The 24,531-nt window shown below is 34.4% G+C and overlaps 1 protein-coding gene and 1 non-coding gene across 8 annotated transcripts in view; both read right to left on the bottom strand.

The window, feature by feature from the left end:
* The window catches only part of Slit2 (slit guidance ligand 2), a 338,504-nt gene that overhangs the window by 261,441 nt on the left and 52,532 nt on the right, over window positions 1-24,531 (bottom strand). The window lies entirely within an intron of this gene.
* On the bottom strand, window positions 179-310 carry LOC117284267. Its single transcript, XR_004515356.1, has one exon. It is a non-coding gene; the product is annotated as a small nucleolar RNA SNORA18 (small nucleolar RNA).

Below are 24,531 nucleotides of genomic sequence, written 5' to 3'. Positions count from 1 at the left end.
ATTTCATCCAGCACTTTAGGAGCTTTTGGGATAGACATATCTGCCTTGCTTTGACAACTTCTCTAAACATGTGGACGTTCATATTCATTCTCTAAGCTAACACACAGAGAAATAGTCCGGGTCTAGGATACATAAATATCTGAGGCTAAAGAAACAATCATATGTCTTCCATACTTTTTGCTGTCTTGTAGCACTTTCACACAGACCTAAGAATAAGACCTGTGAACAAAGGAAAACCACAGAGTTGCTCTATGAGGCATTTCCAAAAATGTGCAGCTATTGGACAAGACGCTTTGGGAGAGATCTCAAGACTTTCAGAATCGTGTAACTGCAAACTGATAAGTATTTTTAAAATATCAAAATTATCAAGAAAACTAGAAACTATTGTTTTAACAAATATTCCAGAGACAATTTATTTCATATTGAAAACACTATTCACACAAAACCCTGATTTACACTACATAACTCCTTTTCTGTCTATAAATATATTAAACAGAAACCTGTAGTACCACTTCTGGAATGGTGCTGCACTTGTCCCTGAAATTTCATTACTTATTTAAAAAGTATGAAAAAGAAAGGCAAATATTTTCAGAATCAACTTTCGGAGAACACACGCTTGTATTACATAAAGAACTCTCACAAATCAACAATGAAAGACAAACAGTTCAACTGAGAAATGGATAAAATTTTTCATAGACATTTATCCAAAGACAAGCAAATAAATACATGAAAGATGTTCAATATCAAAAGTAGAAAAATAAAAATCAAACCCACAGTGATATACCACTTTGTACAAAGAAAGATGGTTAAAATAAAAAGAAAATAAAAGTGTTTACAAGAACACTGGTGATTTGGAACACTCTGAGATTGGTGGTAAGACTATAAAAATATCATGACCTGTTTGGGCCATAGTTTGGAAGTTTTTCAAAACGTTGAACAAACACTATTATATGACTCAGCAATTCCATTTCTGCGTATGCTTATAAGAATCGTTCTTCAACACAAGACTTCTCCATTAATCTTCATGGCAGTGAAATTCTTAGGAGCCAAAAAAATTTTTGCATGTTTATCACTGGTGAATGGATAAACAAAATACAGTATACCCATATAATGGAATATCATTGTGCTGCAAAAAATGAGGAACACACGGATACATAGTGTACCGCGAAGAAACACTGAAGATACAGAAAGGAAAGAAGCCAGTCACAAGAGACCACATAACGCTTGATCCCACTGACACAAAATGTTCAGAACTGATACGTACGTGGAGACAGAGAGTGGTTGCCAAGAACATGGAAATCAAGAGAATGAGAATGACTTCCAATGTGTACTGCGTTTCTTTTTAGGGAGGATGGAAATATTTTAAAAGTAGATTTGGCTGGTAGCGGCACAACTTTATGAATATATTAAACTAATGAATATGCATATACTAAAAGAATACTCTAAAAGGTTCAGTTTGTGACTTGCAAATTATACTTCATAAAGCTCTTATTTAAAAAAAGAATCTGGTGGCAAGGACTGATGCAAAAAGACTTAAATGAGTGAATTCATGAAAAATCCTTAGCATAGTGACTGTTATTGTAATAGTCAAAGGATGTGAACTATATCTAGCTGTGGTTACTTTTGAAAAAAAATTATCAAAATTGGCTTTGAAATTAATAATATTATGGAATATTTAATTTATCTTTCTCAGGATGAATGCAAAGTTCAATTCCGCTTTAGTAAATAAATGGCATTTATAGCAAGCCTTGTAAAATGTATCTCATTAGTTATATATCTAAGAAGTGCCATTTTCTAAAACAACTTCCTTTCCTTCTAAATAAGACATTTTTTTCCAGATGCCATAATAATTTTTCCTTTAACATCTTTCTCATAAAAATATATAAAAATCCATACCGAAAATTTTGGTAAAAATATCATGCATTAAAAATAATGCCAAACCATGCACAGTGGTACACAGCTTCAGTCCCAGCTACTTGGGGAGGCTGAACCAGAAACATAGCTTGGTCCAAAAATTTCAAGAACAGCCTAAGCAATACAGGGAGAACCCATCAATCATAAAAATTGAAAGCATGAAATGCCCTGGTATCATAAAAGACTAACAAGGAAGCAAACAGGACCTGTCATAGTACTTTTGGCAAAAAGCACTTTCCAACAGGGCCATTTGTCCCTCCTCAGTGAAAGAGGGCATTGTCTTATACCTAAGAATGCAATGGTCCACACCACATTTTTATTTTTATTTTTGTGTTTTCACTGGGCTTACTTTATTTTATGTTTCTCATTGAGTTAATTGGTACTTTTAGGTCTACAGTACAGGTACAGTCGTCATTGGGATCTTGTACCTTCACATGACAGGTCTTGGTTCTCCTTTTTTCACAATGCCCCTGCCCTCCTTCACTCCCTTCCCTATTTACAAAAACCTTATTTCCATTTTCTCCGATTTTTTCTTTTCCCTTATTTCCTTTCCCCTACCTTTCCCACTTCCTTCCCCTACACCTTGGGCTTACTTTAAAGACAGCTGCAACTAGATACCAAATTTTCACATAAGCACAGGAGTCACTCTGGGCTGCACAGTGTAATTTACATGTGTTTTAGGACTTCTTTTTTGTTGTCAGCATGACCTGCAAGATTCTTCTAGGCTCATGAGGTCATGGTTTTAAATTTTAACTTCTAAGTGATTTTTTTAACTTTTATTAGTCCACGTTTACAGTACATAAAAATTACATTCACTGCATGGATTTGGTACACGTACCTGACACATTTAACTCCCTTCTGCCCAGCATTCTTTCATTGTCCTTTTATTTTGCATTTATTTATAAGATTTATAGATTCATTTATTTATAACACCATACAAAGTTAATTATCATATATACAGACTGAAAAACCGACTAATAGGCCAAAGAACATATAAAACATGTAAGACAATTGTAGTAAGTCAAGGTAAACTTTTAGATATATTAACCGTGCTGAATTGCAATTCTCTCTCTTTTTTCCTATTTTCTGTTTTTTAGTGTATCTATATAAATGTCTATATATATATATATATATATATATATCAATGTACATCAATTTTTCTACAAATGACTCATATTCCCTTCTTTATGGCAGAGTAATTCTCTGTTGTCTATAAGCACTACATTTTTAATCTATTCATCTGTTGATGGACATATAGGCTGTTTCCAGGATTTAGGTATTAAGGACGGCACTGCTATAAACATGGGTGTGCACACTCCATTGTGGTATGATGTCATTAACTCTTTGGGGAAGATACCTAAAAGAGAAAAAACGAGGTCAAATGGGATGTCTACTTTGCTTTTTGAGGAATTTTCATATGATTTTCATAGTGATTGTATCAGTTTACAGTCCGACAACAATGGATATTGGTTCCTTTCTCTCCATAGCCTCACCAGCATTTGTTATCAGTTGATTTATTGATATAGCCATTCTTTTTGGAGTGAGAGGGAATCTCAGCGTTGTTTTAATTTGCACCTCTTGAATGGCCAACAATGCTGAATATTATTTCATGTACTTACAGGCTGTTTGTATGTCTTCATCTGATACATACAAATAATAAGTAGTTAATCATTTCAGGTGATCATTTTTTAACTGGGTCTTTAAAAGTGAGGGGTCTAATTCTTTGGAGTTCTTCATCGAAACGATTTAAATGTAAATATAAATTAATCTTCAGTTCTGTACATGATGTCCCACATCAGTACTCTTAAGATATGAAGAAAATACACTTCCCAAATCAAAGAAGTTCCAAAATGAATTCTTGAAAAATTATAGCTAGTGAGCATATGCCAATAAATATAAATAACTACTCTGCAAGACTGTATAATTATTATATATGACACTTTACATTTTCTAGACACTTTCAAGCCATTAATTAGTTCTTTTTGCAAACATCCTGTGAATCAACAAGTTATTTTTCTCTTTTAAGATATGACTCAAATTAAAAGAACTTCTTTTACAAAATCAAAACTGATGTCATATTATTAGTGAGAAATAATTTATAAAAGTGTTATTTCAACACTATCTATATCATAATTACCCAATGCACTGTTTTAAATTCATATTTCACATAATTATATTTAAGATATCATGGAATATTTGAAGAGTTCTATGCAGGAAAGGTCTTTCTGCTTTGAGCTTTGTGGTGCTGTCTCTGGAACACTGATGACCGAAGTTGTTAGGAAGAAAATCTCCTTCCTTTGTGAAGGTCTTCTAGACAATGCGACCTACTCTTTGTCCTATACTGATTAATGGAGTGATACAGTATTTAGTGATAATTCAACTGGCTCTTTGTAGCCAATAGTGACAAAACTATAGTAACAGAAGTGTAAAGCAAGAAAGTTTATACAGGAGTGCTACAACAAACTTTAAAAGGGGAGAAAAATGACAAAAAGTTAAGCAGGAAAAGGAAATGAAAGAGGAAAAAGAAACCAAAAATTACAGAAGCTGAAGAATTAGGCAAAGTTATAAAGAAAGCAAGCAAATCAAGAAAAGTCTTTCAGAAAAGCAACCGATATATTTCTCAGAGTAGATAAAGTACAACAACAGTAACAAACAAACAAACAAACAAAAAATAATAGTATCATCAGCGGGTAGAGTTGGTTATAATCCATAATTTTTACTTGGAAATTGTTGTTCCATGCCTGCTACCGTCAGGGTCCGGGAAAATTTTAAACATTGTTTTGTACATGTGCAGTCAAGTCAGCTTAGACTGGGAGAGGAACCAGAGAAAACCAGAGAGAGTGCTGTAATTCAGATATGACAGATGATGTGAATTAGTCAGGTAGGCTATGGTCTACAAATGCTGTGTGATTTTAACTGTAAGCTTTTAAGTAAAAATTATATTTGTTATTTATTATTTAAATTTCCATTATAACAATTTTTCTTACATTTTATTACTTAAACACAATGAAAGAGTTTTCCAGTGGAATGAAAGAAATGCATTTTAATATTAAGGCAGTTTAGCAAGTCTGTCTATAAACTGTAAATCCAGTAATTACAAATAGTGGTTGACAAGGAGGATAAAAACTCAAGTATTTAATGTTATCTTCAGTATTATAGGTAATAAATATAACCTGGATTTATTCATTTCTATAACCACCTTTTTCAGAATTTTTCTTTATTTATTTATAAGATTTCCCTCAGTGTAGCTATGGCTACTATATGACTAAACACATTTACACTGGATTGTGCTGTTCCATTTTATAATCAAAGTAATTTACCTTCCTAGAAAAGAAATAGTTGGAGGTGAAAAGATATCACTGCCAATTAGCCAGAACTCTGCCATGTTGAATGTTGCAATACAATAAAATAATCTGACAAATGTTGCTCTTAGGAACTGGCTTCATTAGAGAAGCCAGAAAAAAGCTGTAGCTCTGCAGGCCTTCTGCAAGTAGTTGATAACTGCAACCATATGCCTCAACTAGTCAGGAAAGAATATGAGTGATGGGAAGAAGACAAAAAACTAGCTGAGAAATGTGCTTTATGGGATACTGCAATGCACAATTATATCAAAAAACTGTGTTTCCCCATTCCAAGATTAAAATGTATGTTACTTACTAATAAAATGTCTGTTGAATGACAAATATTTAATATTCTATGCTTCCATTTGAGTGTCCAGGAGCCACTTCCCGAACACTCCTTCACCACACAGAACATTTAATCCCTTGGTTTTAGGAAGGATACAACTAGGAACAGAAAACCCAGTCAGAAAAACAGCTGTGCAATTTTCTTACAAGGCCACCAGAACTCATTTATGGACTTTAAAAAACAAACAAAAAACCAGTTTCAGAATGCATTCAGTACGTCATCCAAAAAAGGCAAATTAATTGGGTAAAATCTGGTAGTAATCCCAAGAGTAAGAGTCACTTAGAGTTCATTAAGTACATCTTACCAAAGGAGGTTAGGCATAAGCCAGGCTTTGAAAGACAAGACAGAAAAGGAATGGTTGAAAAGCAAGTAGAAAAATACATATATATGTGTTGAAATTCAGTTGGAAAGAGTAGAATGTAGCTATGCTTACTGGGGTACAGAAATCCACACTGGAGTTGGCCCAACTGATAACATTTCGGGCCTGAGATAGGAATCAGGGAAGTTAAATGCCTTTCAAAACATCAGTTTCACGTACTAAGCTTTAGTCATACACTTTTAGGTAGAGAGAAATGTTTTGATGAGAAGAAAAACAACAAAACAAAAAACACGATTCTGAGGAGGGCTGTGTGATAATCAAAATTAGTCAAAAAGTGTTAGAGAAATAGCTAATAATTTCACTTTTAGACCAAATCATCCTTAAGATGAAAATATCCTGACAACTGTAAATGTCAGAATATGCAGTTTATTTTTTAATACTATTTATACTCCAGCTACTTCCAAAACAGATTTTTTGAAGGGCACAGATAGAGTAAAATCATAAGAATTTTAAAATAGCGAGAGTGAGTAAGCGTATATCAGGGACTCTTAACTAAGAAAAGCCATGGCCATTCAACAGTAAATTGTGCAAGATGGATTTCTTTCCTTTGTTTATTCTGCAGTGAAGCACATATTTATGTATAAAATTACAGACAACTATAGGGTCAGGGATTTAGTCCAGTGGTGCCTATGCCTGCCTTGCAAGTGCAAGGTCCTGAGTTCGATCCCTGCCACCAAAAAAAAAAAAAAAAATTACAGACACATGTAAGTACTAGTATCTTTACTTTCTAGCTTTGAACTTTAAGCAGAATTTATTGTTTTGATATTTAAGCAAAAGATACTGAACAGCAGATAGAATGAAGCAATGGCATCCTTTACTGCAAATTTATAAAATTCAAAAGTTCTAGTCAGGGAGGTTTTTAAAAGCAAACTTCAATAAAGCAAGGGATAAATATTAGGTCATACACAATTTTTAAACATTCTTTCACCACTATAGGTTGGCTCCATTTTGGCAATCTGATAAAGAGAACTGGATAAATTGAATTGTCTTCCATAGAAAGATACAAAACTGTAAATGTTGTACTTAGTGTTACTTCTTTTAAGAGACTTCAACTAACTTGAAGATAAACTATCTGGTTATATTTATGTCATGGCGTATGATGCAGGTATTCTTTATTTTTGGAGTCTCGTGTAAAAAAATTGAAAGAATGAATGGTGTGGCAGATACCTTGTTTGAAGGACATTTGCCAAACCTAACTTGACAAATAGGATTAAGTATTTAATGACCCATACCATTTTCTACAGGGGATGGGATCAGAATGGTTATCAGAAGAAAGCTGTTCTATAAGAAACTGTTTCCCAGAGCACCGTTCTGTAGCACTCTTGGTGAGTATCCTGTTCTCCTAAACAGAAGTGAGATAAACATGACAGCAAACTGAAAGTCACCTTTACCACTGCATCTCCTTTCTAATAGTGAAAGAGAAAGGCATAGGGATAAGGAAAACAGAAGGGACAAAGAATTTAGGAGGGAAACAGAGCTTGGGGAGAAAAGAGCAAAAGAGAAAAGGAGAAAGTGCTGCAGTTCGGATCTGGATTGTTGGCCAAGAGTACTTGTGTCAAAAGCTCTTTTCCTTGCCTGGGGCATGACTAGGAGACAGCAGGGCCTTCACAGAATAATTCGTAGTTCAAGGAAAGTGGGTGACCCATGAAGGAGATATTGAGACTCCTGCTCTTCCTCTCTGTTTGCTTCCAGTCTTCCAAGAGGTGAACAAGCTTCCTCTGCCACTCACTTCCCCCAACAAACTGCATCACCATAGGTCCCAAAACAACAGTCTCAAACAACCATACAATGTAACATCTGAAGACATGACTCAAAATAAACCTTTCTTCTTTTTAAGTTGGCTTACCTCAGGTATTTTGTCATAGTGACTGAAATCTGACTAATGCAAAGGGAGGGGTAAAAGAAGAAAGTCAAAAGAGTTGACAGAAAGAAAAAAGTCTGTCTGGTTTAATACTATTTTTTCAATTCCCGATTCTGCTTTTGGGACTATTTTAGGAGTTATGACTTTTTTTTTCATTAAGTTTATTGGTAGATTTTTGGTATACAATACAGTTATGTTCATCATTGGGCTCATGTGCCTTTACATGATGTATCTTGGTTCTTATTTTTTCCCTATTCCCATCCCCTCCCTTTCCCTCCTTCCCCAGTTACAAAGACTTTGTTTCCGTTATTTCTTTATCTCATATTTTTTCCTTTTCTCTTCTTTCTTTTTCCCTACCCTTCCCACTTCTCCTAATCCCTTTGCCCTTTTCTTCCTATTTTACATTATCAATTATACAATTTGAACCTTATTTACATTTTGTTTTTCACATCAGACAAACTATTCGGTATTTACACGTGTGTCCTATTTATTTCACTTAAGAGTATGGCCTCAGTATGCATCCATTTAGCTATAAATGTCTCTAGCTTCTCATTCTTTATGACTGAGTAGTGTGCTGGAGGGGTTGTGGGGAGAAAGGAACCCTTCTCCATTGATGGTGGGAGTGCAGACTGGTGCAACCACTGTGGAAATCAGTATGGAGATACCTCAAAGAAGTAGGATTAGAGGTCCCATTTGACCCAGCTATCCCTCTGTTGTGTATCTTTACAAAAAAAATTAAAATAATCATACCACAGCAATATATGCAAACCCATGTTTATAGCAACACAGTTTGGAATAGCTAAAACTTGGAAACAGCCCAATAATTGCCCATCAACTAGAGACTGGATAAAGAAGATGTGGTTTTTCTATAAAATGGAGTAGGCATTGTAACTTTTTGTCTTTTTGCTCTGTTATTTTTTACTTAACTTTCTTGAAGTTTTTTTTTTTTAGTATATGTTTGTGATAAATAACTGCATTCATTTCAAGGAATTGGTGCATATTCATATCACATCTTAGTAAGTGTTACTTCCCCTTTCCTCCCCATCCTCCTGTCCCCCATCTGCAGACAGAACCAATCCCATAAACACATGATCTGCTTTAAGACCATTAGGAAGGAGCACAGGGAAATGGCCCTCACCAATACACCACACTAAAGGAGAATAGCAAAGCCACAATGGAGAGTCTTGGTCGTGACTCCAGAGATTCTACTCCAAGAACATTTGCAAGTGCCCTGCTTTGTTCCTCAGTCTGGCTCACGGTGATGACTTGCAGAATTTAGACACATTTTAGCAAGCTGTGATGCACTACTCTTATGCTCTTAACTGCTTTTCATTTTCCTCCACAACTGTTCAAAATCTTATTATTTTTTCCCCCTCTTTAAGTGTGTAATGCTTTCACCTCACATATTTCAACTGTCATTAATCAGAAGTTCTATAAATTCCTTCTCAGTCATATCATAAACTTCCAAATAAAAATATTGTTTTGGCCATAATTAAATGACTCAGTAAATACAAAGTAAGCAAATTATATAAGCAATGTACAGTGCAAGACACATGGGAAGAATTAAAGAGGAAAAATTAACAAACAGTAGATGATTCTAAGGTAATTCTTTAAGTGATATTTTATTTTAGCCAGTAAATGATTTGGTCTACTTATTTTTCCTGCAATAGGGGTGGACTCTGCACAGCCAAATAATGTTTACAGCTAACTGAAAGAGAATGGAATAGTCCTTCCTCCATAGACAGTAAGGGCAAGTCCAGTTTTGGCTAAATTCTTGTACAGTCTGTTTTATACAGGATTAGTCTGATCCTCACTTTGGAAATACAAAAAATCAGAAAAAAAAGTAAGTAATATTTAAACTATCAGTAAGTAAAACTAAAACTAAGTAAGATTTAAAATACACTGATGTGTATTTGCCCTAACATCTGAAAAAAGTGTTTCAAATCCAGTTTATTCAACTTACATGGCTAACTGTATTAATTTTAAATATGCATGTTTATGCATACAAGCATTTATTCTGATAATTGTTTCCATCCCTTAAAAATGTAAATGTCTTATCCAAAGACAGAATTCATTCTTTTCTTCATGTATATTATTCTCTTTAACTGTATTTAAATGAAAAGCCTGGGTTACTCGTGCCTAAAAAGCTAAATGTCAGAATTTTGATACAGATAAACACTCTATAAATCCAAGGTCCCAAAACATTTTTAAGCTGAGATCTACAAAAAAAGTACATCAATTTTTAGTATCTTTATCTGGGAAGCAAATTTCCCCTTAATCTCCACAGTATTTCCATTTCACAGACAACAATTTTAAGTATGACAATTTTTATTCCTTTTTTAATGCCAAACAGAGACTGTAAAAGCACATATGCCACAGTATTTTTATGAACTAATGACATATTTTTGTTAATGTACTTTGCAAACTGAAGCATCTTTAACAAGGTACTTACTCAGTTCAATGATGGAGAACACTCCTTTTATAAAGGTAGTGTCCCTAAGATTTGGTGGTTAGAAAGTAAAGTTATATTGACATGGAATAATAAAGAGCCCAGAAAGTTCAATACCATTAGTCTGAGATGACCTGGAAATTCATCATCCAAAACTATAAAGAAGCCTTCTGCTAGACACTAAGGGGAATTGAAATAAGGATTAGACATTGACTTTCTTTCCCTTGAGCTTATTTTGGTGCATATGACAAGAATTATAATGATTTTAAAAAATGATGCTGACGACTCTTAAAGAAACAGTAGTATTGTTATATAAATATTACAAGATTCCATTTCAGAGGAGGCAAGTTAGTAAGATATAAATTAGGTCTAGGAAGAAATAGTCAGGTTTGTAAAAGCTAAATTAACCAAGGAAAAAAGCAAAAGCAAGGATGAGGAAAGGAGGAACTGAGGGGGAGGAAAATTACATGATGACAAGACCATCAGATTTGGTGATAAGACCATGACAAATGTGTTTTTGGAACACAATCGCAGGCAAGAGGCAGGGAGGGAAGTCAGTTTGTGATGATTAAATAGAAGTCAAGTGGATCAAGGAAATCTTGAGGGCAAACAGGAAAAGACATGTAGGAAAGGGAATCCCTGAAGATATGAAAAGATGCAAAAGGAGAAACAAACAATATGGTGGATAAGATGCAATCAGAGCATTATAGAAACTCTATACACTGAAACGGAAGGCAGGGACAAAGGGCTAGATTAAAATAATGTTTTGAGAAACTAGAAGAAATATTTCAGGAAGTGAGGTCAGATTCTCACCAAAGTAGGAAGTGGGAACACGGAGAGGGGGAGGTCGAGGCTTCATTTGAAAAAGATAAGAGCTTAGAGGAGTGAGAAGGTGACTTAAGGAAGGAGGACACTGGAAGAACAAGTACAAGAGAAACAGTCATAACCCACGCAGAGCAGGCTGAGGCTTCACGAGAAGGCACAGAGGGATGTGCTCCTCACCGAAGGGGGCCACCCCCGCATTCCCTCGGCTTTACTCTTACATTTCTGTGGGTCACAATGATAACTGTTCATCAAGATGCTCTGAATACCCATATTTTGTGTTTTAAGATAACGCATATGTGTGCATAGGCATTTCAATATTTGTGCTTGATGATGTCACTACAAATTAGATTACTACTCATAATAATAGTAAATGTTTTGTAGTTAATGTTCAAAGTAATTTAAATTAATTTTATATACATTCTAAGAATTAGTACAATCATTACTACCATTTTATTATATCTGAGGAGCCAGGGACCTTGAAAATTGTTATAAATTGAGTTATACAATATAAATGTCCATCCAGATATTCAAAGTCAAGTCTAACTGATTCTGCTAGATACCATGGCACCTCCTTTCTGTTTTCTTGGTGAATAGCAGCAGTTCTGCTCTCAAAATTGATCTTCACAGTGTGAGACAAAGAGGGAACTTAATGAACATACTAGAGCTAGAAGTACAGAAGACTTGGTATAAAATAGTCATAGTACACAAAACAAATGCATAAATACACAAACTTGTCAAACTATGTTTATCTGCACATTTCCCTCTAACAATACCTTGATTTATAAGAGACTGGATGGGAACTGTGTGTGTCTACATAACAAAACAGTAAGCTGACTACAGTGCTCACTGACTATATCCCTTAAAATTGGTCATCTGGTGTGAAAAGGTCCTTTGATCACTGGTGGGGATCCAGACAGCTCTAAGAACTCTCAGGGCCCTACCACGCCTAGGTCTTGCTGAGAGACAAGAAACATCTCTATTAGAAAGAAGATGTTCCAAGCCAGGGCTCTTCAAAGGTATTCCCAGGAAGATTTCTGGCTTCACATTATTATTTTCTTCATTAGCACTGGCTCAAAGCCAGCTGAGTATTGTGCCCCTCTAAAACTGCAGATTCAGAAATTTGCAAACAGAATCCTAAGAAAATGGAGAAATCCCTCTACAAACACCTCATACTCATTTCTTCAACAATTTTTCGTGAGTGCCCATTAGGGGGTATGCATTTGCCAGACAGTGTGATCTGACCACTATGGAATTCCAGACTAGAAAGAATTAAAAAACACACAAATAATTATAATGCAAAACCTAGTTAAGAAAAAAATGCAGTGTTACTACTGCTAAATGCAATTTTTTAAGTAAAAATCAAAATAATAGATCAATCATTTTCCAAATTTAATACCTACTTCTCTTCCCATTTCATGTAAGATCTATGATGAACTGTTAAAGCTGAAGACCTGAAAAACATGAGCAATTTTCCACTCTAATAATCACATCTTATTTTACCACCTGTCTGAGAAAGCCTTTATAGATTTAAATCACATCTGTAAGTACAATACTTCTGCACTTGTACAATGCATTGAGTAACAAATTTGAAAACACAGGAACTCTTTAAGAGAAATATTTAGATTGTGTCTAATTTAAATAGATAGTCCACTGGGCAAGGACTGTGTCTAATTCTATGTTAGGTACAGCACATTGCAAAATGTTGGCACTCAATAAATGTAAAATAATAATAACAGTCTTTTCCCCTTTAAAGTATATAATTACATCTACCCCCTACTGTGAACCAAGCCTGGTGACAGATCTTTTGTTTATTAAATCCACAGCCCCAAGGCATACAGTACTGCAGCTTCAATATGAATTGCAGCAAAGTCCTCAGTACCTTAGGTAAAGCTTTCAGTGCCTAAAAAATCCCTAAAGATCACCTTCATTTTGCCTTCCACCATACATGTTACTTAGCAAAAAACAGGAAACCTTCTCTAAGTCCCCGTAGTAGAATCCAAACCCTAAGTGCAAACGTGTTCTCCAAGTTAGTTTGGAAATATGTCATGGAATAAAATTACTCTAACTAATTTACCATTTCTCTCTCCTAAAGAAACATGTCGAGCTGCTGAGCAGAGCTACATAGGCTTTATGCAGGAAACATTCAATAGGTTCCCTTGCTTGTGTTCAAAGTGAGCTATTATCCAAGTAGCCTGAACTGAGGAAGAAAAAAAATGACTCATGTACAGCTTTATTTGAGACATTTGCACTACAATGAACTCGGCAAAGCAACAGGTCAAGTTAAGAAATACTGCAAAAAGCAACAGCAGTTGAAGCCCCTTCAAGAGAATTTTGGACTGGAAAGCACTTTTGATTCATTCCATCATTGTTTTCTTCTCGTTTCCCTTGTTTGTGTTTGAATGCTTGCACTTGAACATTAGTTTCACAATCGCCTATTCTACTTTTGGTATTGATGAAGTTCAACATATGCTCAGCAATTCAAGGCTGCTAAAATAAGAAATGCAAATTCAGCTAAGTGAGCTCCAAGTCTAATGTGAAGCTAGGCTGGAGTTCCTTTGTAGTTTTTGGAGAGTATTATCATTAGTAGAGAAGGGTTAATGGCAGAGGCCTATGATTGTTTAAAAATTCACATTACCAAAGTGGATTACATTGCATCTACTGCAGGGATCAACAATGTAAGCCTACACTAAGCCATTATTGCAGAAACAAAGCTTTCATTTTAAGCCTTTGGAAACAAGCATAAAATGGACAAAAGGAAAAATTCTTCTGATGTAAGAACAAGGCAAGCACTACATGCTTTTCATCCAAATTCACAGTCTTAGAGCCATGATGAATGTACAAAAAAATGGACCCATCTCCCAAAAGAGCCCATCATTAACTTAAAAGTATCAGCATTTTGAAAAATCCCTCTTCTCCAATGGCCAGAAATCCAACGGAAATCCTTTATTTAAATTTCCTTTTGTTTTTATTGAGAATCAGTCACAACATGGATATGTAGATTCTCTAGGATGGCTTCGATATTTGTACTTGTATCTTCTAATGAGAGCAAAAAGAATGATTTGAAAAATACATTCCAGAGCCAGTTATAATTTAATCTTTTCTGTAGTAATTCATTACAAACAATTTTGGTATGTGAGATTTGAATGCCAAACCACCAGTTACTGATAATTCACAGGCCCTGAACCTTCACTGGAAGTTCATGATGTGTGTTATCTCATTTATATTCCACAACAGGCTTTGAAATGTTGTATTGATATTCCAGTGTATAGATGCAGAAAATGAGACAGACCCTGATTAGATAACTAAGTTCAGGTCACCTAATCTGACTACAGATGTATATTCTTTTAATAAATCACTTGAATATTCTTTTAACAAGTTACCTGCAAAATTTGTTATGCTAGAAGTTCTTCTAACAATTCAAAGCCTGGTTTCTTTCGTACTTCTCTGAAATTACATGAAACTGAAACATTGTAGATAATTTTAGAACAAATTTGAGCTCAACAATGAAAATGAAGCCTCTATACAAGGAAAAACAAATGAGAACCAAGACCTGTCATGTAAAGGTACAAGATCCCAGTAATGAATGTAACTGCATTGTATACCTAGAATGTACCAATAAACTCAGTAAAAAGAAAAAAAAAAAGAAAAGAAAATGAAGCATCTTTCCATTTATGTAAACTAGATCTCAATATACCCAGTTTGACAAAAAACAAAGGTTCAAATGAAAATAAGAACTTATTACAGTAACAAACACATTGCATGATCCCCCTCAAAATGCCCCCTCACACTTTTAATACACTTATCCTCTTTGTTACCTTCTGAAGCAATTCTGAAAGTCCTATTTAGTGTCTTTTCCTGGCTGCCTCATTGTTCTGAATCAATTTGAAACATTTATGGCAATTTCTGTCACATAAAAACATTACAGTGTTTCATCCTCCTCCTTATTCATTGTATCTGGCACTGCCCGACTTCTAGATTTTCCTGAAAGTCCAAATGACCGCAAAGGCTAAAGGGTAGGAATCCAGTCTGGACACTGAGGCAGCCAAGACAGTGCAACTCATAAAAAATAACCTCAAGGACTTCTTTAGAAAGTGACAGGAACAATGAAACAGTAGTGCTCAAAGTATTCTGAGAAAAATTAATAGCAATACATCCTTTACTGTAATAATAATTCACCCTATTTTCTGATCACATTGTCATTATATGTGGGGAATAAAACTCATGAGTTGTAGATTTAGCAACAGATTTAAGGGGATAATGAGACATAAGTAATTGTGTGATACCTTCAGAAGGAAAACATCTGTTCAAAATATGGCTGAGAGCTAGTAAGTAAAACCAACAAGCAGTAAATAAAAACCAAGGCCTCAAACAGTCAAAATCCTTGACATAATTTTTCTGCTAGGTTCACATGTTTTACATACGGCAGAATACTGCAGACCCTCCTCTTAGATCTATCTATATTTCTCTTAAACATAATTCAGAAAACTCCAATATCTGCTTTCCTTGCTAGCAATCAGCTAATAATAATGAATTAAAAATGAGGAAGAATTCCTAGAGATAACAAGAGACTGAATTTTGACTGAAACATCGTTGAATAAGGCAAACATATACTATCAAACAATAATGGAGTAGAAATGAGTATATAACATAAATATATAAAATATACAAAAATAGAAGTATAATGGGATTAAAGAATGAGTTTTATCAGATGGAAATTCTTTTAGCAGATTAGATGATACTTGTTAAATCACCAGAAGAAGATAGAATATGCTGGGTTATAACAAGTATAATGCCCATAGTGGTCATTTTTATTGTATTGTTTATTGTTTTCTCTTTCTTAGCTATTATTTTCTATATATCTTCTGGAGCTCCCAGTAAGATAATGCCTTTGTTTATCACCTTTGCTGAAGTATTTGAAGGTTAGAATTGGCCATGTTTTTAGTTTTGTGTAAAAGCGTGTAAGTATGCATTAGGTGTGGTGGTTGCACACCTATTATCCTAGTACTTTGAGAGGCTGATGCAGGAGGATTACAAGTTCGAGCCTAGACTGAATAGTTTACCTCTTTATAAAGACATTGGCTCAAAATAATGGAAAAGGGGGGTGTCTGGGTGCACACACACACACACACACACACATGTTGAGAAGCCTATAATAAAATTTTAATCTGTGGTGAAGAGAGAAAAACTAAGTGACATAGAACTGATGATATGTTCATAAACTCTAGAACTATAAACTCCTTGTAGGTCAAAGACCTATGAATAAATTTCTGACCTTCCCACAAGATTTAGCAAACAATAAATATGGGAATAACTGGCTGAATCAGTGCACAAAGTTCCTCACAATTTGCCTGTTTGCATTTTTGGAGAATAGGAGGAAATCAGGAGGAGGTAATTTTCTTATGGGTTCCATTACTATTCCGGCCTGGCTCTTCCCACTAGAAAGTCCAAACTAAGTAAGAAAATAATTTACAGATAAAGGTGCCACGAACATAATAAGTCTTTGAAGTACAAGTATATAGGAAGATATAATAAAGATACAGTAAATATATACAATACGTGTTTCACAAACTGTTCACATGTGTTAAAAGTCCTTGAGGGCCAGGGATTTAGCTCAGTGGTTCCACCGCCTGCCATAAAAGTGCAAGGACCCGAGTTTGATCCCTGGTACAAAAAAAAAAAAAAAAAAAAAAAAAAAAAAAAAAAAAAACACCACCCTTGAATACAGAGTTCTCCACAGATTTCAATTAATGAATGATTGAGATATTCAATGATAGGAAAAGGGAATAAGGGAAAATAAAAAAAATATGAGAAAATGAAAAATTGAAATGAAGTGTTTGTAAATGTGGAGGGGAGGAGGGGGTGAAGGGAGGGCAGGGACAAGGGGAAAAAATGAGAACCAGGACCTGTCATGCAGAGTTGCAAGATCCCAATGATGAATGTAACTGTGCTGTATACCTAAAATGTACCAATAAACTCAGTGAGGAAAAACAAACTGTGCCTCTAATAAAGATGGGTGCACATAAAAAAGAGAAACATTCTATTAATGTAGTATTTTGTATTTATACTAGATTTCTGCCTTGTCCCAACATTAAATACACCATTTGAAGGCATTAAATACACTATTTTTAATAGATTGAAATTTTATCTCTCCATTTGTGTTTCTTTATTGCAACATTATACATGACAACTTTATGCTCATACACCTTCAAATTTGAATTAACTGTGTGTAGAGAATTTTTAGGAAAAAATGTGATCGTAACAGTTTCATAACCAACTTGCTTATTTTTCTCTGACATCACAGATGATCACCAAGAGCAGTAATGGCGAACCTTTTAGAGATGAGTGCCCAAACTGCTGTAATGCAACTCCCACTTGCCCACTGCAATGTGCCAACACTGTAATTAAACCTGAACACTGAGGTTTTCATGTAGAAGAAACAACTCATATATGAACATCTTCTGTCTTAAAAGAGAAACAACACACGTGCCACTGGTTTGTCACCACTGACCAAGGATAAAGCTGATGGCTCCAACTCATTTCTTAAAATATTTATACCATGCTGCATACATCAGATTCATAAGAATTTGCTTAACTTCTGAATATTCACAATTTGCTCCTATAAACGTTAATGGAAGCATTATACCTTGGAGATATAATTTCATGTACTGATGCTTTTGTCTTAAAATGTTTTCTGTATTGAAAAACTGTGAGGGGGTTTGTTCCCCCAAATTTTCACTGTTTGAAATAGCAATTTAGTAGCTCACTGCAGAAATAATTTTACATATGGGGGCTTTGCTTTCAAAATGATAGATTACTAAACTACAGCCCTCAATCAGAGGCGTGCTCTTTTTTATTTTTGTTTTAAATTTTACAGGGTAATACAGATTCCTTTCCCAAAGAGAAATGTGCTCATTTTCAGAACAGCTTCAGTAGCACTGGGTATTATCAAAGTTTTTTCCTTTTTGACAATTTTATGAGAAGAAAAAAAAATCTCCGGATATCCTTGCTTTTATTTGCATTTCCCTGATTACTAGTGATTTGGGCAGCTTTCCATGAATTTATTGGCCATCTGCAGTTCTTTTGTGGATTACCTGTTAATATCATTTACTTGATTTCCTTTACATTGCTTCTCTTTTTTTAATCAACTCATAAGACCTCTTTTTATATGAGAAATAAATAACTCTTATATCCTGTCCAATTTTTTTTTCTGTACATTAGTTCATGGGAATATGAACCTATTGTGATCCAAGAAAACAGACAGCCAAGAATGCTGGAATGATTTAAAATAAATATTACCAACACCAAAGGGAAGCTTAAAATACTGGCTTTTTAAAACACCAAACTCCAAAAAATAGTAGCCTTTGTTTTGTTAAATCATGAATCTCCACAATTTAGGACACAGCAAGGCAAATAGCAGTAAATTTCTACATACACAATTGTTTAATATTATAAAGTTCTTGAATAATTGAATAATCTTTAAAAAAACATCTACTTCCCAAGTGCAAAGCACATAGCACTCTGCAATCACGTAGCATCTCTAATCCCCTCCGTATGCTAAATATTTTCTCACTTAGTCTGGGGCAGACATTGTTACTTACATTTTACAGGGGACAAAATCAATATCAAGAGAACTTATTCAAGTAATGCAAACAAACTGGTAAAGAACTAGCATTCAAATCCAGGTATTTCTGACAGAAACTTTGTGCTACATCATCCTACTTATTCACATGTGTCACTGATCTGATTTGGAAGAAATATGCTTATCCTCTAAACCTCAACTGTAATTTTCCAAAGACTCAGAAACAATCTAAGATGTACTGAGAATTCTACTTCCAAATCATGATAAATAAAATATTTCTCTTGGTAATCTTAAAGATTTACATCAACATGGACTCCAAGATGCTTAAGTGATCCAGTGGACAAATTTCAAAGGAAAAAGAACAGGAGGTAGAAAACATAAAGGAGAACATTTTTTAAAAAGGAAAGTGTACTTATTGATTTACTTATTTTGTCAACTAAATCCAGGAGAATATGCTAATCCAATCAGCATGGTTTTGAGTCTAAAAACAAAAGCCAATCACAGTACTAAAACAACAACAATAAAAACGTAATCACATCAACTTTTAACAAATCATATATAGGCACCATCAAATATATTTGTTTTATAAAACAATCATAAAAGAATTCTGGGTCATGAAATTGTAAGATTATTATCTTTATACCAAGTTTGAGTGTGTTTGTAAATTAAATCTTAGTCTTTGAATAAACATATGCAAAAAATCCTAAAATGTTAACTGGCATAATTCAGCAATTTTTCCTGAATAAAATGGGATTATCATTGATCGGACTATTTTCCACACCTTTAACATTTTCTCCCTCATGGAAAAAAATTATAAAATGTTTTCTCTTTTTATTTTTACATGTTATTTCTCACGATGATTGCCAGTGATTGTTAGCAACTGGCTATCACAAATTACCTATGTGTTCATAATTAGCAGAAATTATAGGGTATTTCCATAGACAAAAATGTTGAATCTTTTTTCACTCAGATCTAATACAGTCTGTTTTTGGCAAGAGGAGACACAAATAATGAAATATTCAAGAAAATGCGAGTGGTCACCATGCTTGTGAGTTGGCGGATACAATTATTACTAGAATAAAATATAAAGAAAATCACTTTAGTAAAACAAGAAAATCCTCTTACCCAAATGCCACATAGTTTGCTATAGCAATCAAAATCTTTAGTCTTATTCTTTCTTTAGGGTTAGAGCTCTTTTCTTTCTACTCAATCTGCCATGTACAAAAAGATTTTCAGAAGACAAAGCTTGAATTAAGGGCTAAAATTCTTTTTTGAAATGTGGCACCAAAAATTATAATCAACTTTTTATAGATAGAACCCTATGAAATTCAGTGTTAGAATAAAATCATAATTAATGAAACCAAGAAAAGCAATTTTAAATTTGCCACTAAATTAATTGTAAGTTTTACTTTTGATAATAATTGTTTATCTTTCACATATATTTTAATTTTACTAATAATTATAAAATTAACTTCTATGGATATATAAAAAGGAATTACTCATAAAAATATCTAACATGAATTAAAGATGATAGTTTAAAACTACCTGTAGTTCTCTGAAATACAGAAATCTGTGGTGTGAAAGGATACGTCTTCAAAATTTTTATAAATTTTTAGTGTATATGAAGTACACATGAAACAAATGAAAGAAAAATTACTTTCACTTGATGAGGAATTCATAATATGATTGGTTGTTCATGAAAATAAACGCTTATCTAGTAACAAAATTTTTTCGCATAAACTCATGCTAATATTGTATCATAACTAACATTCACTTAGTATTGACAAAATAGTGTCAATTCAGTAAATCACTGAATTGATTAAAACTATAGCGTTGATTCTCATGAAACACTTCTTGGAAAGTGAAGTTTGTTTGTTTGTTTGTTTTCCTGCAAGTATTTTGTTTCTTTCTTTGTGCTTTTAAAAGAACTTCAAACAGCAACAAGAAAAAGGCATTTATTTTACAAGCTATAAGAAATTAAAGGGAACCTAATGTGCACTTTCTAATACCCGATCATGGTAGGACACATTCAGTTTTACTCTTTGGGGCTGCAGTTCTGCGATCACGGTTCTGCTGAGTTCCTGGAATCATTGAAGAGAATGGCAGTCTTCCTGGTGGCCCAGGCGTTCCAGAGCTGCCAGTCACCTTCTCAGTCCTGCCTCCTCCAGCCTCTGCTGAGACTACTGCCCATCTAGCCAAGGGTGGCAGGGAGTGGGGGCAAGAAACAAAGTCCCGAAAACATTCTGAGGAGGATGAAATTATAAACTCCTCAGTATTTCCCAAAAGAGAAACATTTTACAACCACACTATCATATGTGCATGGCTGTGTTACATGGTTGTAATTACTAAACGTTTCTTGGGTCACAATAAAATGCCTAAATAGGTGAGTAACCCAAATTTTCCATGCTGTAATTTAAAACTAGATATTTAACACAGTTAGTGGAAACCTAATATCAGATCCTACAAGAAAGAGTTTCATTTTCTTTAAAATAACACTCTGAGAAACTGTTCTGAAAATACAAACTTCTCATGTTGCACACCTAAACAGTCACGGTCATAAAATGAGACTAAATTCTTTAGCTAATCTTATTCATGAAATATTTCATGTCCTTTAAAAAATACCACATTGTGGCTAAACACTATTATTTCATTATGCTTGAAAATCACCAGTGGCTTAGAGCAGTAAACAATTCAAATTGAGTTCCTTCTATTAGAAAGCTAAAAATGTTCACAGAAATAAAGCTGATACTGAAAGACCCGAGAAGCTCAATATGCTTCCATCTGAATGCTAATTCAAATAACTTATCAGATACACATTCATAGTAGCTTAAAAGAGTATATTTTAAACAAGATTAAATTAATTTTGCAAGCAATCAAGCTTCAATATTCTACATAATTTAGCAAACATTCTATAAAGAATAGTCCATGTCAACTACAGTAATTATACACAAATAACATTACTAAACTATTTTCTAGAACTTTAAAAATCTTCTTATTCACAAGAACAAAACTTACAAACCAAAACAGTAATATAGAATGCTGGTAATGGTATATAGGTTTGAGTGAAAGTAGTCAATATTTTATACATTGTTCCATCTTGAATATGGAATGTCCCCAACACCTCATGTATTTGGGAGGTTGCTGGATCATGTGAGTCCATACGTGTCTTCTTAGGAGGTAAAGCCTGGTTAGTTAGAGGCAGGTGTCACTGGAGCAATGATCTGGAAGGGTATTGTCTCCTACTCTTTTTTATCTGGCCGTCATGATGCAAGCATCTTTCCTCCACTAGAGCCTCCCACCCTTGCCATTTCTTTTTTTTTTTTAAAGTTTATTGGTACATTTTAGGTACACAGTACAGTTACACTCATCACTGGGATCTTGTACCTTTACATAACTTATCCTGGTTCTTATTTATCCCCATTCCCGAGCTCTCCTCCCTTCACCACTTCACCCTTCCCTGTTTACAAAGACAATATTTCCATGTTTTTCCTTTTCACATATTTTACCTTTTTACCTTTCCCCTACCCCTCCCACTTTCTCTACTTTTTTAGACCTTTTCTATTACACAATATCAATGACCTTATTTATACTTTTGATTTTTCACACCGGAGAAACTATTCAGTATTTACACATGTGTCTTACTAATTTCACTTGAGGATGGCCTCAATGTGCACCCACTTAGCTGTTTATATCTCTACTTTCTCTTTCTTTATGGCTGAGTAGTACTCCATTTTATTAAAAAACATCTTCTTTATCCATCTCCAGTTGATGGACAATTGGGCTGTTTCAAGTTTTAGCTATTACAAACTATGCCACTGTAAATATGGGTGAGCATATATCACTGTGGCATGAGTTGTTTTTTTGAAAGAATAAAATCAATAAACCCTTAGCCAACTTTATAAAAAAAAAAAAGGAAAAAAAAGGTTCAAATTCATGCCATTAGGAATAAAAATGGTGAAGTCACAACGGATCCAGCAGAAATCCAGAGGATCATCAATTCCTAGTTTGAGAACCTGTACTTTAAGAAAATAGAGAACACAGAAGAAATGGACAGATTTATAGATCCATATGAATTACCAAAGTTGAATAAAGAAGATAAAAAAAATCCACCATTGCCATTTTTGTCTTGGAGCCAGCTGACCAGAAATGATAACTTGTGGCAAAATAAAACCTCTCTTCCCTTAAATTGTGTCTGTTCAGTTTTTGTCCCAGTGATAGGAAAGTGTGAATAGGGCATAAGTAATTTGATAAATAGGCCTCTATACTAACTGATATATAAAAATCAGAGAATCCATCTATATTGCACCCAATGTAAGATGTTTACATAGATTACCTCATTTTAGTTTATAGCACTTCATGGACAAATATATTGTACAGAAGTTTAACATTATTTTTTGCCATAAAAAGTTCTTCTTTTCAAGTTGTTAAAATTAGAAGCAGTTTAAAGTTCAGAATTGTTTCATGGGTTGGGGGTGTAGCTCAGCATGCAATGAGCATGCGTGAAGCCCTTCATTCATTGTTTCTTTTGTTTATTTTTATTTTTGTGGTGCCTGGGATTGAACCCAGGGCCTTATGAATATATGCAAGCTCACTGTCCCTGAGAGACATTCCCAGCCCTGGCCCTATGTTCAATATCCAATATAAAAAAAGGAATATTAGTTATTTCCAACTTATCTCACATATTCATTTGGTTTATTGAAATGTTTTTGCTATAAAATATTGATTTCAATTCATCAGGATTCATCGACTACTTACACTATCACGGGCTCCACAAATATGGAACCATTCCTTTCCTTAAGATTCATACATGGAAAGTACACTGAAATTAAGCTAGAGAGCGAGGCTAACACTTTCAGGTAAACTACCTGGGGGTTTGGAGTGGGGCAGAGCACCGTGCAGTACGGGAGCACATTCACTGGAATGAAGCACTCGGCAGGACCATAGAGGACCAACACGATAATTCAGGAAAGCGATGAAAAGTTGCAAAACAGGAGCGAGAACAGGAAGAGTTGAAGACAAAGATGCAATAATTGTTTCAAAGGCAAAACATTTTGGGAAAAAAAAGTTTATCAGACGTAGGAATGAATGAGAGAAAAGTCTAAGTCTGATTTTCAGGTTTGTGTCCTAAATGACTGGAGACAATGGTATTATAGACTGAACTAAGATAAATTCTTGGCCACATGGAGGAGAGAGTCAGCACAGCAAGAACATCGTTTTGTGCTGGACAAGTCCGAGTTGTCAGGGTGTCTTCCAAGGTTGAGCAGATAAGGAATATTCTCATGTACGCATCTGAAGTTCAGCGAAGCAGTAGTGACAGTGACAGCCTTGAAAATTGGTGAACTTGTAAAGAAAGTGTGTCTTGAAGGGGGGAAACGAAGAGCAAGAAAAAATTTTTTATCAATTGGAAGAAGCTAGCAGTAAATTTTATCCAAAATGGCAGAAGACTATGACCAGACCACTTAGGTGGTGAAAGGAGACTGGAAGGGTGGTCAGTGACTTTAGTGGTATAGCGGGGAAGGATGGAGGTTATCACAGTGGACTGAGGACTGTGAAATTAGGTAGTGGATGTAGAAAATAATTATGCCAAGATGTCTAGCTGTGGAGAGGGAATAATTAGGCTTTAGCAAGCAAGGAAACACTTAATAAAAGAAGATTTTTCTTTGTTGCTTCCTGTTTTTGTTTTCTTGAGGAGAGGACAGTCTTGATATATTTATAGGCAGAGAAAAAAGTTTACAGAAGTTATAAGGTAAAAAATAGGAGAAATAGAAACAATTAGTGAAAAGAGAGCCTTAAAAGAAAACAAGCAGTATTTTTAAAAAATATTAGTTCTAAACAAG

This window comes from Fukomys damarensis, unplaced genomic scaffold (genome assembly GCF_012274545.1).
Source record: "Fukomys damarensis isolate Sample0158 unplaced genomic scaffold, DMR_v1.0_HiC HiC_scaffold_35, whole genome shotgun sequence".
NCBI classification, from domain to species: domain Eukaryota; kingdom Metazoa; phylum Chordata; class Mammalia; order Rodentia; family Bathyergidae; genus Fukomys; species Fukomys damarensis.
Note: the sequence above shows the minus strand (reverse complement) of the source record. Positions and strands in the feature narration are given on the sequence as shown.